At 44.6% G+C, this 20,839-nt stretch overlaps 1 long non-coding RNA gene across 2 annotated transcripts in view; it reads right to left on the bottom strand.

Moving 5' to 3' along the window:
- Window positions 1-861: 861 nt before the first annotated feature.
- Window positions 862-20,839, bottom strand: part of LOC146007142 (uncharacterized) — a 75,952-nt gene continuing 55,974 nt past the window's right edge. For both annotated transcript variants that reach the window (XR_014444253.1, XR_014444252.1), the window contains exons 2-4: window positions 13,123-13,185; window positions 4,756-4,879; window positions 862-946 (exon numbers count right to left, since the gene is read on the bottom strand). This is a non-coding gene — a long non-coding RNA (uncharacterized LOC146007142). The remainder of the gene's footprint in view (window positions 947-4,755; window positions 4,880-13,122; window positions 13,186-20,839) is intronic.

The following is a 20,839-nucleotide window of genomic DNA, read 5'->3' as shown; positions in this document are numbered from 1 at the left end:
GAATTATTTAAGTGAGTGTGCTGCCATATCGGGAATATATATATATATATATATATATAAATTTCGGCAAAGTCCGCACTCAAATAACCATCCTTGTAAGGCGGGTGCTCCTACAGATGCCTAAACATCAAAGTATATCGGAGGTGAAAAAAGGGCACTCACCATATTAAAAGCAATTTTATGTTTTATTCCATGTAGATAGAAAAAGCTGACATACCATCGACGTAACGTGACGTTTCGGTCTTACAAAAGGGGGTATTATGCATACGGCACTATGGGGAGCATTATCTATGTGGCGATACTGGGGGCATTCTGTGTGTAAATGGCATTACTGGGGGAATTCTGTGGGGCATTATGTCTGGGAGCAGCGCTGCTATTGCTATTAAGTTTAAAGCCCCCTGGCTCCAATGGAGAGTTTATTGTCATCTGCTATGAGTGCAGAGAGCCAGGTCACATACGGAAGGCTGGTCTAAAAGATCACAGCATATGGAGTGCATTGTGGCCAACATGGGTGCAGTGTCAGATTAAGGTGTAAATGGGCCTGAAGTTGAAAATGATCAAGGGCTTTCTCAAAGACAATAGGCCCCGGTGCCCGGAAAATAAAGTAACATGTACATCGAAGGAAAACAGCACTCAAGAGGCAGTTTTCTAAATGCAGAAACAGTCTCTATTAGAAGACAAGTTGTTGGGGTGTGACCCCCTTCATAAGCTACAGACAACAAGTGGCAGATAAAACTTACCCCCTAATATAACAGCAGTCAGGACCGGCTCCCCCAGCATGCTGGCGCCGCTGTGTCCCGTGCACACAGGAAGTGTACGTCATAGCAGTACCGGCTCTGAGAAGAATCTGTTGCCTAGCAATCAAACAGCTTGCATCTCACCACTACTGTGTGGGAGATGCACACCTCCGGAAGACACAGATGACAGCCATCGGGAGAAGCCGGACCTGAGAGGAAACAAAGCAATACATGAAAAAAACATATGAAAACAGTACATACATACATGAAACATAAAACATATATTGTAAGCATACAGTATATTACATGATGGCATTCCAGTTTATTTTATCATTTAAACCTCGCGGATGCGTGACATCCAATCTGAGAATCCACTTGGTTTCCAACCTCAAGAGCTGTCTGGCCCTATCTCCCCTCCTCAGAGATTCTTGAATATGATCGATGATAAAATATTTTAAGGAGGCCAGAGGGTGACCGAATTGCCGACCTGTGTTGCGCCTACATAGTAGAGCCCACAAGGGCATACAATAATGTACACTACAAATGCCATGCTGCAAGAAACTACATGGCGAATATGATATTCTTTTCCTGTGTGAGGATGTTTAAAACTTTTACATGTAACCATGTGTTTGCAAGTTGTACAGTTAAAACAACTGCAACACCCTGCAGCTTTAAAGGAGATATTAGGTTCCCTAGGAATACCCATGCCTGAAATCTCTGTCTTTACCAACCTATCTCTAAGATTGGGGCTGCGTTTGAATGCTGCCATGGGACGAGATGTATGGAATCCTGGTAGCTCAGCCTAAATTTTCACAATTGGCCAGAGAGATTTAGTTGCATGTCTCAAGATGGGACTTGCTATTGAAAATGTGCTGGTCCACGGTATAGCATCCATGGTGGATTGCAGCTTGGGTTCAAGCAGCTTGTTACGTGGCATCACCTTATTTTTTTGTTCAACAAGAAGGGCTGGATCAAAACCTCTAGAGAGGTATTTACCAATAAAGAGGTCTTATCTATCAGATAGGACCGAATGGTCACAAACCAGTCTTGCCAGTCCTCTAATCATTTGGGAGAGTGGGAGACCACAATTTAATGCTGGAGGGTGGTGACTGTTGGACATCAAAAAGGTGTTAAGTGCCACGTCTTTGTAATAAACATTGTGATAATTTTATTATCCTGAATGGACACTGCCACAGCAAGAAAGTGTGCCAAAGTAGTGCTACACTGATATGTATACCATATGGGGGAGTCTCGGGAATTGGCATACACCATGAGTCTATCGAATTCTTCGATGATGATGAAAATATCATCTATGTAGCGGGTGTACAGGAGTAAGTGCCCACTAATCTCAGGCCTATTAAGGAACACCTCCTCTTGGTGGCAAAACATAAAAACATTGGCATAAGATGGCACCACGGCCGAACCCATGGCGCATCCGCACTTTTGTAGAAAAAAATGTCCATCAAAGAGAAAGTAGTTCCTATCCAGCATGAGAGTGAATAACTGAAGAAACAAGTCATGTTGAAAAATATCTGGATCTAGGAATTCAGACAAAAATTGTTGCATTACCTGCAGACCCCCACAATGAGGAATTGAGGTATACAGGCTATTAATATCAAGGCTACACATAATGGTGTTATCAGGGACAAATTCAATGCCAGCAAGTAACTGGTAGTATATTTTATGAAAGATTTTTTGCGTAACAACAAGGGTTGCAATAAATGGTTCAGCAGTTGGGCCACTGGTTGATATAAAGAATCTCTGGCCGCAAATATAGGGTGGCCAGGAGGATTCACTGGATCCTTGTGCAATTTAGGTAAAATATACAGCACAGGTACAGTTGGAAATTCTTTATATATTTGTTTACACACTTTATTCACTGCTGTAGTCAGAATTGTCAGAAGCTCTTTCTGAAAGCATACCGTGGGATCATGGTGCAGCTTCTCATAAACTGCTACATCACCTAACTGCCTGTACACTTCAGCTCTATAGTCCCCAATGTCAAGAATGACAATAGCACCCCCTTTGTTTGCTGGCCTAATGAGGACATCATCATATTCGGACAGACGCTTTAAAGCCTAAGATTCCCCCCGCGCCCCCCCGCGATTCGCAACCCCCCTTGCGCAATTCACGCCACACCCCCGAGCCCCCCAGCCCCCCTCCCGCACTTTGTGGAACCCCTCCCGCCATTCGCAGCCACCTGCCCCCCCTCCCTTGATTCACAGCACCCGCGCCCCTCCCACGATTCATGCCATCCTCGCACCCCCTCCCGGGATTCACGGACCCCCCGCAACCCCCCTCCCGCAATTCACTGACCCCCACAACCCCCTTCCCGCAATTTGCGGACCCCCCTTCCCACGATTCATGCCCCCCGCGCAATTTGCGGACCCCACACCCTCCCGCAATTTGCGAACCCCCGCGCACCCCCTCCCGCAATTTGCAAACCCCCTTCTGGCAATCCCCCCCCCCATCGGACCTCCGCGACCCCGCTCACGCATTCCACGTACCCCCGTGAGAATGGGGGATCCTGTACCGCCACAAGCAGGTGCCGCCCCTAGGTGGGAAATCTGGCCCTAGCTGCCACGCTGCAGGTTCCCCCACTGCCAGAAGTGTCCCCACGGTCCTCTGCACCAGCGCCACAACTGTTATCAATGTCTTGCCCACTTAGTCCTCCTTATGCCCACACACCCCTATCACTACCCAGCCTCCTGTTTTCCTGTGTCATGACCTCCGCCAGTGGGGAGCCGCTGACTCAAAAACACCCTACTCTACTATTGCACACACACACTTAAACAACACGCACGCACAAACCCCCCACACCCACAAATGTCACTGTACCCTCCACACTATCAATTAGGGTGGCCAATCCCGGGATCGGCGGGATCCCGGGATTTGGCCTAAAAAACACCAGAATTTGAATCCCGGGATTAGAGTTTCCAATCCCGGGATTTCGGGATTAGACTGCGCATACGCAGTCTAATGCCGGGCAGCGTCTGAGCGAGTGCTCAGACGCTGCCCGGCTACTCCCATCCCGGCAGTGCGGCTCTGCGCAGCGTGACAATGTCACAGTTCACGCCTCCCACCCTGACAGCACCCGTCTTCAATGTGCCCGCTCTCCCACCCACCGGCTCATTGTTTTGCCCGCCCGGATCCTGCCCACCGGCTCCTGCTTTGCCTGCCTGGCTCCCGCCCACCAGCTCCTGCTTAGCCCGCCCAGCTTCACTGCCCACTCTCCCGGCCGCACTTTAATATGTGGGGTGGCCACGGAGGGTTTTTCTACTAGGGAAGCCAATCCCAGGATCCCGGGAATCCCGGGATTGGGCATTTTTCAATCCCAATTTACGGGATTGAAAAAATGCCCCGGAATTGCCTTCCCTACTAACAATGTACATCTTACTCTGTAACCGCTTTTTAATTAAACAAAACAATACACACCCCCTTCCAAACACATTTCACCTATAACTCAAGTTGCAATACAGGCCACCTTTCATACAATTCTAACCATATTTCTCACAATACAAACATTCACAAATTACGGGGGCGCAGCCCCTTATGACGGTGTGAAGAGCGCCCGTAGGGCGCGATGAATCACCTGGTATATATATTTATAATAGAAGAAATGGGCACTCACCAAGGTCAAAGGTTCAGGTTGTGATTTATTGTGTGTATGTCTTTCGAAGGGATGTCTGCTTTCATACAATAAATCACAAGTTGAACCTTTGACCTTGGTGAGTGCCCATTTCTTCTATTGTATCTACTGATGTTTCTCATCTGGTTGAGCACCCCCTATTGCCATAAATTGATACTGAGTGCGGTCTCATTGGAGATATATATATATATATATATATACAGTGGGCTCCCCCAGTGTGGAAGAACGGCAGGCGACACTCTGTGGGCTTGATCAGTGAAAAAAATGTGTTCTTTATTTCATCATATCAACGTTTCAAAGCCCTAGGGCTTTTTCTTCAGGACAACAAACCAAATCATACAGTGCAAATCATACAGTGCAAGTGCTTACCTATTCAGTGTTAGCAAGTAACAGACCGACTTGACGCCGCTCAGACAGTGGGTGGCACCGGGGAGTGACGTCATGGCGCACAAGAATGTGTCTCCCTTGGAATTCTGGGAAATGTAGTACACAACTGAGGGGATAATCACAATGAATAATGTGAAAATGTTATAAGTATTTATTATTTACCAAGACATCACTCTACCCTTTGCCAAAAGCCACTAAAGGAGCAGAGTTTACACATACTTAAATAATCGTGAACAAATGCACAAGTGACCAAATAAATGCAATCCGGGCTTGAAGTGACAGTGCTTTAAAAAAAATGTGCCATTCACAGCTCAACCTGAAATACTGATACATGCAATAAATAAAATCTCATAAACTTCTAAAAGCATATCAAAATATTTATCCCTAATGGATATACTCAACATAGTTATATATATAACTTGATAAGGAAACGTAATATCAACTATGTAAAAATCCGTGGGGAGAAAAATGGATATATTGTAAATTTATAAAAAGCAGTTAAGAGACACCTTTTCATTCAATCCGTTGGGAAATATGGTGACCAGTTCATAAATCCATCGGGTTTCTCGCTGTAACAGCAATTTTGCACTGTTACCACCTCTTGTCAAACTGGGGATGTGATCAATGATCATATATTTAAGATATTTTAAACAATGTTTTTCTTCTTTAAAATGAATAGCTGGTCTGTGGCTTTGCCCTCTAATGCTTTTTTGATTGATGACCTGTGAGCGGCCATTCTCTCCTTGAACATCCTGGTTGTTTGGCTTATGTAGTATTGATTACAGGGACAGATGATCACATACACCACAAATTTTGTGGTACATGTAACTGGATGGCGTATATGTAAATCAATGTCTCTATGAGGATGTTTGAATTTGGGTCCTGTCATAGAGTCACAGTTCGTGCAGGAAATACATTTCTAGCAGCCTGGTTTTCTCAACTTGATGTTTTTATTTTTTTGACATGCCGCAGTGATGTAATTTCTTGACAAGATATCTTTAGGATTTCTTACCCTTTTGTATCTAATAAGGGGTTCCATAGCTTTTAATCCTGGTAATTCTGGGTCAGATCTAATAATAGACCACAGAGCTTTGGCTGCTCTCGGTAAGTGTATTCTGAAACTACAGGTAGACGATTTTTGAGTTCTTTATTTCTTCTGCCTTGTAAAAGCTCACTCCATGGCATTTCCATAATATCGCCTTTTTGCTGTAACAAAGTTCTCTTATCATAAAAACCTGCTGGTGAACTTGTCTATGACCTTATTTAGCTCAGTACTGAGTATGGACCAATCGCTAGTAATTCTAGAGACACGCATCAATTGAGATTTTGCTAAACTCTTCTTTAGCGATGGAGGATGAAAGCTGCTGGCAATTAGAAGCGTGTTCCTATTGGTTTCTTTTTGGAACACCGTCGTCTCAATCTTCTGATTCTGTAAAGTGAGCTTGACATCCAAGTAATTTACTGTGACGATACTGTATGTGGATGTAAATTTGATCGGAGTGTCTAACGCATCAATTTTTTGCATCAACATATTATGCCACATGGAATGAGCCAAAATTCACACTGACTGAGTCAAAATTCACATTATGCCACACAGATTAAGGCTTAATTCACATTTTGCCACATGGATGGAGCCAAAATACACACTATACCAAACAGATTGAGCAAAAATTCAAAAATATGCTTCATAAACAGGGGTATTGCGCTCCAAAGACACGCATTAAAAATTGACAACATAATGCCCATTACATGTTAAGCCACACACCATAATGTCCATTATGAATTATGCCAAACACCATAATGCCTATTAAAAATTATGTTACATAAGTGCTGCTTACCTACATGCTAATTGCCAGGGGTTCCATGCTCATTGCCCCAGGGGTTCCATGCTCATTGCCATGGGGGATTACATGCTCATTGTCAAGGGGGAACACATGCTCACGGTAACTGGGGGACAGCCGCCGCCAGGCAGAAGTGACAGCCAATCCATTGACAGTTGGGCAGAGAGCCGGGGGCTGCCCGGCTGTATTCAGAGCACTGCAGGTCCCAGCTATTTGAAATAATACCCCTTTCACACAAGAAAATGCAGGTATTTACATAGGAATATGGCCCCAGGTTCATGCTGGCCCCTTTTACACCAGCCGAGTCCCTGCATTTTCTGGTGTGAGGGGGAAAAATAACCCCCCTCTCCTTATCCCTTTATCCAACCGGCTATATCTTCGGAACCAACTGACCCATTTACATGAGACGAGTAACATATTGAAGAACTTTTGAGTGGGCTTTGAATGATTATTGTCCCGTGAAACTGAGCCGTTTGTTTCCAGAGAAATTTGACCTCAAACAACATGAACAGCCATAAAATTACATTTCAGAAATGAAACAAATTGGTTTACCCGCAATATCTCTGGAACTTCAAGCTTCTGTGATGCCGGAGGGGGAACTGGCAGCCATTGGAAGCAGGTGGGGGTCGGAATTAGTGGGTCCCATGTTATCCTAAGGGGAAAATGTTCTAGCTTTGCTCGGCATCATCTCCGGGTTCCCGGGGGGTTAGCGATACGGTGCCAGGCCAGTGGGCCTGGAGGTACAGCTCCATCAGGCCCATTGTTAATCCGGCACTGCATGGGTGCTATGTACCAAGCCTTTTGTACTATGGTGCCCTGATACACAATTGATGTGGGTGTCTTCTTTGCTGGGAGGTTGAGAACTATTGGCTTATAATAGACTCAGGAAGTGAGCTATACCTGATTTCAGAGGCCCCCCTACCCAGGCCAATAGACAAAGTACTTGGGATAGTTGAGGTACTTTTTGTAAATGTAGCCACACAAAAAAAACATCCTATGTGCGAGGGAGTCTCCCTCTACAGGGATGCACTTCTGAGGTAGAAGCCTTAACTGGACCCAAGCACTCTTACCCGCTTATTAATATGCATTTTCCCAGGGTTTGCTGAGCTCTTAAAGAAATCTCAAAAACAAAAATTGGATAAAGTCTCTAAGTCCTTTCAATACCGATATAAATATAACCAGATGGACAACAAGTGAAGTGCGCAGTTTACGGACTGTGTCCAAAAACTACTAACCTTTTATTCCTAGATACGTGCGAACAAAAGTGTAGCGAACCTTGTCAGTGTATAAAACACGCTATACCGATACCTATGAAGCGGTATCCTTTCGCTGTACTTAGTACCCAAATGTGAGTACAATTTTAAGGTTAATTTCCTTTTAACCCTTTTTCTCTAAATGTGAATAAAAGCCAAGACTCAAGTATAAATTACGGAATAAGGGGATAAAGTCTCCAAATCATGTATTTCGGTCCCTAACAAACAACAGGGGGTTACAGAAAGAGAGAGAAACAATATAACACAGTATACAGTTTGTTACACAATACAGAGTATGTTCTAAACTACTAAGGGGAAAACAACGGATATAAAATACAATCAGCCACACTATAGAATATACATACAGGAATGCAAATGTTACCGTCTCATCAAATAGTGCTGGCGTAAACCCGGTCTGAGCTCACTATTTTCTGTCCAGAACATAGTCCAGGGGAATAGCAGGGGAACAGACAGAGTTTAGGATGTGCTTCAACTGTTATAGTGTCCAGGTAGAGGGGGGCAGTGAGGGTCATCATTGGTCAGGAGATCGGATGTCACTTCTCTTGGATTGGTGCAGGGGAATGCACCTAGGTCTCTTTGTCTGTGAAACCGGTTACATCTGGATCTTCAAGTTACACTGTCCTCATGGTGAAATTACCATTAAATATGTAATTGTTCCATAACTTTTTGCTGTTATGAGTTGCTAACTTTAAACCAGAACCGGTGCACTGCGCATGAGAGATGGAACACACAGATGCGAAATATGTACAAAAACAATCATATTTTACCATTTAAACTATGTGCTGCGGATTAAAACCATTTATCTATATTTTATTTGTATGACAAGTGTGGAATATGAATTTATGTGTAATAGTATGGGGTTTGCATTATTATTTCACCTGATTCCTATACTCCATTTACGTAACTCTGCGAACCAAGATGGCAACCATACCATTCTATTGTGTTGTACATGCAACTATGCTTTGACAGTCCACCCTTTGACAGTAAAATAAACCAGTCACATTTCAAAATACCTGGAAACACAAAAGATTAATTCATAACCCTAATAAAATTATTTGAGTTACGTGATTATACATAAAAGAGGAATAAACCATTGTGCGCTATGTCCAATCCTAGATTATGGATAAATGGGGAACACATTTACCTAACAATTTATTCATTGGTGACAAGGGACCAAAGTAAAAACAGGGTTGTTACATTTATTTACATTTTCCAGATATGGTGTATTTACGAAGAAATCGAGGAGGAGTCATAGGGATTCTATTACATTACTAGAATATACACGAAAAGAAATAGCAACATGTAAAAGGAGGAGATATATATAATAAGAGTAAGAGAACAAAGCAGAAATGCATTTCTAAGTATGGTATCCCTTCCCTTCAACAAGCAGCCAGGGTGCCCTTTCGACTTTTGTCAGACTGCTTTCCCTGCAAAGTCTTCTATGTGGGGTATGATTATACTTGTATTCATATTGAGCACACAAAAAGAGCCATATGCTCAGGGCCACTGACAGGGGGTGCTGTGTGTTCAGCTGTCCCGGGCCCCAGCCTCTGGAGTCAGTCCCAGGTGCCAAGATTACTAGTGGCGGTCCTGAATTAGCTCATCCCATTGAGCTCAGGAGCAGAGGGGGTTGTACAGAACATTGTGGGAGATGGGAGATCTGCATACTGTAATTAATGTAGTGGCGTGCTACATACATTACAGGCTGTAATTTACAGCAGGCACCTCTTTAGCTAGTGGTAGTGGTGCATAGACTATACACTGTGTGCTGAGCACCATCAGCACCACCCTAGTAGTTAGGGCCCTGTGTACATGCATAAATTAATGCTGGAGTAAATTTTATTTGGAGCAGCTTACCTACCAGTGTATCATCGCAATATGTTTTAGAAAAGATCAAAAACAAAAACTTTGCATTATGATTTTTTGGTTAATAATTATAAACCCATTCCAGGATCTCTGTTTGATCAATGTATATCTGGGACGAGCTGTCGTAGGCATGTAGTCACCTTTGTACAGTAGTTTATTTTGCTGTTCTTGGAAAGGGTGTGACATTTCACACCTTCATTAGACTCACACATTAAGAAATATTATGACGCTGTACATGCAATTATAGTACTATAGTCCCTTCCCAAATTGCATCTCTTCCCGCTTCGACTGGAACCTAATAGCAGAACATCATATGTCACAACTTACTCTTATTTTGTACATTTTAGTATGGTGTTCCTCATAAACTAACTCAAGTAGGCCGTATTCTCTTTGGGTATAAGACGTTTAACATAACAAGCCCAAAAATATCCAGAGTGCCACCATTATAACAGTAAATAACACCAACAATATTGAAGATAGTACATGCTAAAAATCACAATCATGATAAATTATTATTAATAATAATAATAATAATAATAATTTGCTTAATAATAATAATAATAATAATAATAATAATATTAACAGGCACCACAAAGTCAGTGGCGGATTCAGGGGGGGGGCACCCGGGCACGTGCCCCCCCTGTCATTTATTTTGTAGCTGAGGACCAGGGCTTTCCAATGAGCCCAGCCCCGTGTCTCTAGCCCCCCGGGAACCGGAGATATCGCCTGGCAAACCTGTAACGTTTTTTCCCAATAGGATAATATGGGACCCGTCAATTGCGACCCCCACCCGGTTCTGACGGATGCCAGTTCCCGCCCTGGCATCACAGAAGCTTGGCTGTTCATGTTCTTTGAGGGCAGATTACTCTGGAATCAAACGTTTCAGTTTCACTGGACCAAAATCATTCAAAGCCCACTCAAAAGTTCTTCAATATAATACTTGTCTCATGTAAATGGGTCAGTTGGTTCCGAAGATATAGCCGGTTAAATAAGATAACTGGTTAAAGGTGGGAGGGGTGGTTTTCTCTCCCCCTCACACCAGAAAATGCAGGGACTAGGCTGGTGTAAAAGGGGCCAACCTGGGAATGCATTTTCTGGTGTGAAAGGGGTATTATTTCAAATAGCCGGGACCTGCAGTGCTCTGAATACAGCCAGGCTCTGCCACTGTCAGTGGCTATCACTTCTGCCTGGCGGCAGCTGTCCCCCATTTACCACGAGCATGTATTCCCCCTTGGCAATGAGCATGTAATCCCACATGGCAACGAGCATGGAACCTCTGGCAATGAGCATGGAACCCTTGGCAATGAGCATGTAGAGAAGCAGCACTTATGTAGCATAATTTTTAACAGGCATTATGGTGTTTGGCATAACACATCAGGGACATAATGGAGTGTAACTTAATGTGTAATGGACATTATGGTGTAAATGTTTAATGCGAGCCTTTGGTGGACAATGTCCCTGTTTATGAAGTGTATTGTGAATTTTGGCTTAATCTGTGTGGCATTATGTGAATTCTAGCTCAATCCATGTGGCATTATGTGAATTTTGTCTCAATCCGTGTGGCATTATGTGAATTTTGGCTCAATCCATGTGGCATTATGGGAATTTTGGCTCAATCCGTGTGGCATTATGTGAATTTTTTCCCAATCTGTGTGGCATTATGTGAATTTTGGCTCAATCCGTGTGGCATTATGTGAATTTTGGCTCAATCCGTATAGCATTTTATGCATTTGGCTCAATCCGTGTGGCATTATGTGAATTTTGACATAATCCATTTGGCATTATGTGAATTTTGGCTCAATCCGTGTGTGTTATTATGTAAATTTTGGCTCAATCCGTGTGGCATTATGTGAATTTTGACACAATCCATGTGGCATTATTTGAATTTTGACTCAATCCATGTGGCATTATGTCAATTTTGGCTCATTCCATTTGGCATCATGTGTAAGGTTCAAGTATAATGGGGTCTAGTATTTTGTTGCATAATGTGTAGAAGTTGTATATGGTGTTGGCACGCCCCCTGTTGAGTGGCCACACACCGTTTTCTGGAGCGCGCCTTTGGCGCGCGCACAACTACATCCTTCACTTTTGTCGCCATGGTGGGCCTGCGTACTTTAAATGCCAGGGCCTATTTTTAATTCCATTCCCACCCTCTCCTGCCGCTCTCTTAGCATGTACAGTACACTGGCACCACTAACACCGCCCCTCCCCCACCCAAACCCTTTTTTATCATGGTGCCCCCCCTGTCATTTTATCCTGGATCCGCCCCTGCACAAAGTGTAAACCCTACATAGAAAACAATAACTGGGTACTGTATATGTAATATGCAAACTATAGTTACGCTACTGCCTTCTGCCCCTGCCACCGGCGCTTCTGTCTGCACCGGGTCCCGGCTTTCCCGGCTGCTGCTAATGAGAAGTGACACTCGGAAAATGTCTGCCCCCATACAGCAGACTGTTTTTAAGGTTGCTAGAGGAGGCTAGGGGACGGGTTTGTTTACCCTACGGGGGGGGCACTGCCAACATTTTTGCCAGGGGGGCGCCGAATGAATAGTTCCACCACTGGAGCCTGCTGTACCCAACATATGAGCAAATAAGCTGTTAAGTCAAGTTATGTACACACTAGGCCATATATTGGCCACGTGAACTTGACAAATCCATCGGATGATCAGTAAGTTTGAATTCCAGACTTAACTGCTCTGTCAGCACAATGATGGGTTCACAGACATGTCTGCCTGGTGTGTACGCTTCCTTAGAATTACTGAACTTAAGAAGGATACAAGGGACCAGGGCACTGGTAACATGTCTAGAAAGATTAACATACTAAGGTGAAGGGTTGTACAGTTGGAGTGTGAATTTGGAATACACAGTTCTAACTATAAACAGGTCATACTGTATATGATAGCAACTAATCATTATACACAGGTCCAAACTTGATATGCAGATAGTTAGTAGATAGTGTTTGTACAGCGCTCGGAATAAGGGAGAGGCTAACCCTTAGCAGCTCGCACCTGTAGGGGGGAGTCCTGTTACCCCCTAAATGAGAATAGGTGAAGAAATTGGGTGGTGCTAGCGCTCTGGGGTTGCCGTGAGGGGTGGATAATGTTAAGAGTCACTGATGGTGTACTCTTGGCAGGTAGGCAAAAACTGTAGGCTGGGTGTTGGGAGAAGGTAATGGAGGACCGGTGTGGTCTGTAGACCTTAAGTGACCTGTCCCTCGAAGAGTGTTCTTTATATCAGGGGGACTTGAGGCTGGGAGTTCTGAGTATAGGTTGCTTGCTTCTGGGCTGTGGTGTTGGTACCTCAGATGCAAGGAGGATGTGTCAAATTAAATCAGATAACAGAATGGTTGCTGCTGTAGCAACTTACCCTTAGGTCTTGTTGAATCAGCATGCACTCCTGTCCTGGATGTTTCCTGGTGAGGCGATCGGACTGCAGGAAGAAATGAATGAATGAATGATGAGGCTAGTGCCTAAAGTATAGCAAAATTTATTGTAAAAGCAAAAAGCAATATACAATTGAAAAAAGCTGGTTATTGATATGCAGAGGTCATATTGATATCACACATAGGATAGACAGATACTATACACAGGAGAAACTGACATCACACACTTGGTTGTTACACATATTTAGTACAAATATGAAAAATTATTTTGCTTACAAAAGTCCTGTGGGTTGTAGGGTGCATTTCTTATATCATTGGTTGGTTACCCAGAGGTGGTGATGAATAGGGATGCACAAACATGAACCCTTATTTGGCCCAATTCATGGTCAGCCCTTATATCTATGCTCAAAATGTCTTCCCATAAATAAGGATCTACTTTCTCCCTTGTCCAGACTGATGCGTCATTATGGCCCTGGCATTTTACAGAGGGCACGGTCACTATTCATGGGGGCATACCAAGGGCAGTATTCAATGCTCCCGATTCACCATTTTTGGGGGGCGAATTGGGCTGTTTTCACTCCTTGCGGTGAATATTTTACTCTGAAAATCTGATTCACCCTATTCAATGTTCACTGTTCGTCGAAATATGCCCTAGAGAGTTTTCAACAGAGCCGATGAGTTGGAAAGGTGTCTCACCTTTCAAAATGGACCCCGGAGCCCAGTTCTCGCCCAAAGCTTCTCTGGTAGCCTCTGTCGATCAGGTGCACAGGCCCGACTACAGCAGCGGGAGTGGACTATAGAGAGCGGGAGCAGCATAGGCCCGGCTACAGCAGCGAGGGTGGACTATAGAGAGCGGGAGCAGCATAGGCCCGACTACAGCAGCGGGGGTGGACTAGAGTAGGAGCTAGCTCTGCTCCCTTCAGTGGACAGGCGACGCCCCCTCTGTCCCCTTCCAGGCAGCACAGCATGCATGCTGGCTTAGCCGCTTCACTTCCTCTCCACACACCGGTTGGTCTGCACACATGTCACTCTAAGTACCTGTGCATGTCACGAGTGACACGCATGTCATAGGTTAGCCATCATGGGACTAGTACGTACAGGAATACCGCTGTAAATCATAGTACCAAACTGCCATTAATAAGATAACCATATTGTCTTATAGTCTACATGTGCACAACTCTGAACAATAACTATGACTCTTGTTTGAGTCAAGGAGGGAAGATATAAATGACCTACAGGTATTGACCTCAATATGAACTGTGATCTAGCTGGGATTCTTTTCACTACAACAAAGCAAAGGCTTGCAATAAATGTCCTCTCTAGGGCATATTTGTGATGATAGATGTATGACAAGTAGAGAGGTATTATAAAAAGAATCTTTATTGTGCAACATTATTTGGCAGCTAGGATAAATCTAGGTTTCTCATTTATGGCATGTGAATGTACTGATGGAGCTTAACATTTGACGACACCTTTTGAGAAGACTGAGTAATAGTGTCACGCCATTTTGTAAAAGGCCCATTGACTAATTGGCTCTTGAATCTCATTATTTTGTCCATCTTTCCATCAACTGCAGTGCTAGTAACAGAAGGAATTGTGCTTTAGATAAAGAAATGAAAGGATGTGTTTATAGAAACATAAGGTAATATTAATACAGAAAAAGTTAAAAGAAATGTACAATAAGTTTACAGATTTTGGCAGGGGCGTAACTAGCACTTCATGGGCCCCATAGCAAAATCCTGAAAGGGCCCCCCTTTATGAAAACTTGAGGGAAGTGAGAGACAAAATGGGTGTTGAGAAAGAAAGCAAAAGAGAGAGGAGTGAGAGAGGGGCTGCACAAAAAGAGGGAGAATAAGAAAGAGAGGATTGCAGGAGACCAAGGGAGTGCAAGTAGGCATTCGAGATAATGTCAATGAGGAAGGGAGAGAGAAAGAGGGGAGCCAGAGAATGGGAGCATCGGAGAGAAAGGAGAGATGGGGTGGGAAGAGGGCAAGTCTGTTAAAGGGGATGCATAGGGGAAAAGGTGGGGAGGAGAGAGTAAAAAGTGAGAGACTAGGGGTAGAGAGAGAGAGAGATAAAGAGAGGAGAATTGGAGGTGGAGTGAGAGAGTGTTGAGATAAGAGGGGGCAGGTAGAAGAGAGAGAGGGGGAGAGATAAAGAGGACAGACAGCAGGGGAGAGAGAGGATAAAGGGCCTATTGAGCAAGGATTGCATATACAATGCAATTTGGGTGGAATCTTAGCACCCAGTATTGCATTGTAATATGCGATCCTATCAGCGGGATGTATGTACATGCACACGCAGGGACAGGAGGTCCAAAAGGATCCAATCCTTGTGATGCACCCAGCTGGGTGGTCTGTGCATGCTCGGTTATCGCTGACCCCCTGCTGACTGCAGTGCTAGCCGGGCGGTGTGTTATGTAGCCCATGGGTTGCAAAGGAGGGATCGCAGCAGGTTTCGGTGATATCTGCTGCTATCCCTTCTACATACATGCTGGTGGTCCTAACATTTGCGGTTAACCCCCGAAAATGTGTGTTTTCAAGGAATAAGCTGCAAATATTACATCATAAATGGGCCCCTAAGAGGGGGAGGAAGAGAGATGGGGTGATGGAGTTAGGGTGGGCAAGGAGTCGGAGGAGGGAGAGCAGGGTTTAAAAGGGTTCTGACAGATATTACTTTGTATCTCCTAATACCCACCTTCCAAATGTACCTCCTCTTGTCCCCCCTCAACCCAGTGCAAGCAGTGCTATGTAGGGGGAGTGAAGGGTAGGGCTCAGAGGAGGTAGAAGTGGGCTTTGACATAAACATATTTGTGCTAGAAAAATCTATGGGAAAACAATAAACATTGGGAGAGCCGGCGGCAAAGTGCTCGGCTCTGGAGCCCGTGACATTTCGGTGCCCGGAGCTTGGGAGGGGTAATTCTGTCTAGGAAAAAACATTTGGTATCCCAATTGCAAACTGAGTGAAACATAACTACATAATAATCAGATAACACAGAGATTTTGGTTGCGTATATCTGCAGATAAATGTTTTTTTTTCCTAGACAGAATTACCCCTCCCTTTTGGCACCTGAGTGACACACAGGGGCGGATCCAGGATAAAATGACAGGGGGGGCACCATGATAAAAGAGGGTTTAGGTGGGGGAGGGCCAGTGTTAGTGGTGCCAGTGTACATGCTAAGAGAGCGGCAGAGAGAGGGTGGCAATGGGATTAAAAATAGGCCCTGGCATTTAAAGTACGCAGGCCCACCATGGCAACAAAAGTGAAGGATGTAGTTGTGCGCACGCCGAAGGCATGCTCTGGAAAAGGGGGTGTGGCCACTCAACAGGGGGCATGTCCTTGAGTGTAGTGTACAACACCATATACAACTTCTACACATTATGCAACAAAATACTAGACCCCATTATACTTGCCCCTTACACATGATGCCAAATGGAATGAGCCAAAATTCACATAATGCCACACGGATTGAGCCAAAATTCACATAATGCCACATGGATTGAGCCAAAATTCACATAATGCCACAAGGATTGAGCCAAAATTCATATAATAACACACGGATTGAGCCAAAATTCACATAATAACACACGGATTGAGCCAAAATTCACATAATAACACACGGATTGAGCCAAAATTCACATAATGCCACATGGATTGAGACAAAATTCACATAATGCCACACGGATTGAGCCAGAATTCACATAATGCCACACAGATTAAGACAAAATTCACAATGCGCTTCATAAACAGGGACATTGTCCACCAAAGGCGCGCATTAAACATTTACACCAGGCATGTCCAACGATGGCCCTCCAGATGTTGTGAAACTAAACATCCCAGCATGCTTTGCAATAGTTTTAGCATTCTCTAATAGCAAAACTGTGGCAAAGCATGCTGGGATGTGTAGTTTCACAACATCTGGAGGGCCAACGTTGGACATGCCTGATTTACACCATAATGTCCATTGCACGTTAAGTTACACGCCATGATGTCCATTATGTATTATGCCAAACACCATAATGCCTATTAAAAATTATGCTACATACAGTAAGTGCTGCTTATCTACATGCTCATTGCCAAGGGTTCCATGCTCATTGCCAGAGGTTCCATGCTTGTTGCCATGTGGGATTACATGATCATTGCCAATGGGGAATACATGCTCGTGGTAAATGGGGGACAGCCGCCGCCAGGCAGAAGTGATAGCCACTGACAGTGGCAGAGCCTGGCTGTATTCCGAGCACTGCAGGTCCCAGCTATTTGAAATAATACCCATTTCACACCAGAAAATGCATTCCCAGGTTGGCCCCTTTTACACCAGCCTAGTCCCTGCATTTTCTGGTGTGAGCGGGAAAGAAAACCACACCTCCCCCCCTTTAACCAGTTATCTCATTTAACCGGCTATATCTTCGGAACTAACTGACCCATTTACATGAGACAAGTATCATATTGAAGAACTTTTGAGTGGGCTTTGAATGATTTTGGTCCAGTGAAACTGGAACGTTTGGTTCCAGAGTAATCTGCCCTCAAAGAACATGAACAGCCATGAAATTACATTTCAAAAAGAAAAAAAAATCGATTTACACGCTATATCTCTGGAACTGATTAACCGATATGGACCATCCTGGTACCATATTGAAGGCCCAGCGATTTGGAATTGAATGACACCAACCAGAAGCTCCTGTGATGCCAGGGGGGTACTGGCAGCCGTCGGAACTGGGTGGGGGTCGGAATTGACGGGTCCCATATTATCCTATGGGGAAAAAATGTTACAGCTTTGCCAGGCAATATCTCTGGTTCCCGGGGGGCTAGAGACACGGGGCTGGGCTCGTTGGAAAGCTCTGGTCCTCATCTACAAATTGAATGACAGGGGGGGCACGTGCCCGGGTGCCCCCCCCCTGAATCCGCCACTGGTGACACACCTCTGATTGAGCAGCTTACCAACAAAAGTGTTGTGCAGTTGAGAGAGGCATAGATGGGTCAGCATTAGGAGGGATTGCTGACTCCTGAGTGCCATTGGAGAAGCCAGGGGTAGCTCCAGGTAAGCTGGCTCTCAGATGTTATATGCCATTATCATGTGGCCTTATACTGGGCTATTAAGCCCAGACATATATGTTACTGCTAATGGGATGGGTTTGGGAGTGTGGTGCCCCCTGTGTTGGTAGGGCTGGTCTGCTCCAGGTTAGCACACCCTAACACTTTATTAACATTTTAGGGTGTGCTAACATGTTCGTCTACTATATGCCTCCCCAGGCTAGGGTCCCTGTGAATGGGTTTGTGTCCTTTCCATTTCACCTACAGAGGGGTACTCAGCAGGGTTTCCCCCTGTCACCCACTCTCTTTGCCATTACAGTGGTCCGCAGTAATGGGATTTAGGATGAGTCAACTAGAAGAAAAAATTGCCTTATAAGCTGACGACATTCTATTATTTGTCTCTAACTATGCCTCTTCTATGCCCCCCCCCCCCTACTAGATATCATTGACACGTTTGGTGTTTACTCTGGTCTCAAGATAAATTGGGATAAGTCCTGTATTCTTCCCTGTACTCCAGAGGTCCCGGCCATCTCACGTCCCCTGCATTGGGTAAACTCTTTTAAATATCTAGGGGTTCATGTATCCAATGTCCTGTCCCAATATGTCTCCCTTAATATCCAACCACAGATAGCTTATTTGAGGTCAAGGATCTCAGTTTGGGGTAAACTGCCCTTGACGGTTTCAGGTAGGATAAGCCTTATCAAAATGACAGCTCAACCAAAACTCCTATATATCCTACAATATTCCCTGATCTACATACCCCTTCAGCTGTTTAGGAAAATAGATGGCCTACTTTCTTCCATTATATGGGCTGGAAAGAGGGCTCGCATAAATTTAAATACTCTTACACAGACACGTGACAGTGGAGGTATGACTGTTCCTTCCTTCAGACTATATTACCTTGCGGCACAGTTGGCACACCTGCTGACTGGGTTGGTGAGGATGTGACATGCAGACTCCCCTCGTTGCTTGCATCACACAGACTGCTGGGTCTGTCCCCATTGCAAATCTTGCTGAGCGACAATGTTAAACTCATAGACATGCCATTATTTAAACAGGCAGTTCTGATATGGAAACAATCAGGCCGCCTCCTTTCAGCAGCTGGGCATGATCCAGACACTTCCCTGGATGACTCTAGGGCTTTCCCGGAACTTCTGGGGCTTCAGATTCGAGAGTTCTGGGGTGCATGGAGTGTCACCTCGATCGGCCAGGTTTACTCGGATAATATTTTCAAATCATTCCAGCAGCTTAAAGAAGACTACCAGGTACCCAATATACATTTTTTCCATTACCTTCAACTTAGACACGCCTGCCAGACACAATCTCCCGAAGGTCCCCCGGCATTCAATAGCTCACCTGTTAAAAATGTGCTGGCATCGGGTGGTTCCTCTAGGTTCTATGCAGCATTGTTATCATCACAACACACCCCTGGCCTGCCTCATCTTAAAGCGCCATGGGAGCTGGAGTTGGGCCCCATCTCTGCTGAGGACTGGGAGACAGCCCTGGGTAGTCCGAAATGGTTGGCCTCTGAGGGTCCCACATTGAGGGAGTGGACTTGCCTGACCAACTCAGTGGTCAGACATGAAAAATGTGTTTATGTGTCTAGAGGTTCTGAAAAGACACACCACAAGGTGTGGAACCATTGGATTGATTCGCCTCTTATGTATCAGACCGATTAGGCCCCCCCATGTCCACTATACACTTGGCGAGCATGCTCCAGAGGGGTGCCCTAGCTACCAGCAACGCGGTGCCTTTGGCCGTATACACACGTTCAATGCCACACAAAATAAGACTCGTAAGATGTAGGTCTATTTTTTGTTTCTTTTTATTTTTGAATATTGTATGTCATAAATGAGTCACTATTCTCAGGTCATTTGTTACAATTATGTCCACTCGTTGGGATGCATAGTTGAGACGTCACGCCACACATATATGTTGACTGTAAACTTGAGCATATATGTATGCTATATTTTCAATTTTTATTTTCTTTTCTTTACTTTCTTGTCTTTTAAGTTGTAAGCTGTAACAGAAAATCTCAATAAAAATCATTGAATCCCCCCCCCCAAAAAAAAAGAATACACATCTTAGTAAATTTCCCCCAAAATCTTTAAATAGGGCTTCCACAATAAGGGGCTGATTTATTAACATTATTTTTACTAAAATAATGTGTAACGGGGTGTTTTCACACCTCTTTTCAGCCAGAACGCATTTCACATTACAAGTATTGAAAATGCGATCTGGCCAAATTTAGTAAAAACTAAATATTCCAGAGGTAGCAATTTAATAATAACGCTATCCTGAGACAGCATAACCACTGGTTCCATGACTCCTGATCTGGCCTTCCTGTCTGTGGACAGGCAGAACAGAAGTCTGGAGCCACTGTGTGACCAGCCTGTGTGCAGTGGCGTAACTATAGCCCCGCAGCCCCCGCGGTGACGGGGAGGCACTAAAGGACTGTGGGCGCCGATCTGTGGGGCTATAGTTACTACCCCTCCCATCCACCCAAGTAAACTTACACAGCCCCCTTACCCCTCCGCATGCCGCCGCCGCATTCAGGGTCCCGGCCGTAGCGCAGATCTTGTCCAGGCTCCGTCTCCTCCTGCAGTTCACTTCTAATGAAAAATAACTATCAGAAAATGGCTGCCCCCTAACAGCAGACAGTTTTTTGGG

This window comes from Crinia signifera, chromosome 6 (genome assembly GCF_055691185.1).
Source record: "Crinia signifera chromosome 6, ASM5569118v1, whole genome shotgun sequence".
NCBI lineage: Eukaryota > Metazoa > Chordata > Amphibia > Anura > Myobatrachidae > Crinia > Crinia signifera.
Note: the sequence above shows the minus strand (reverse complement) of the source record. Positions and strands in the feature narration are given on the sequence as shown.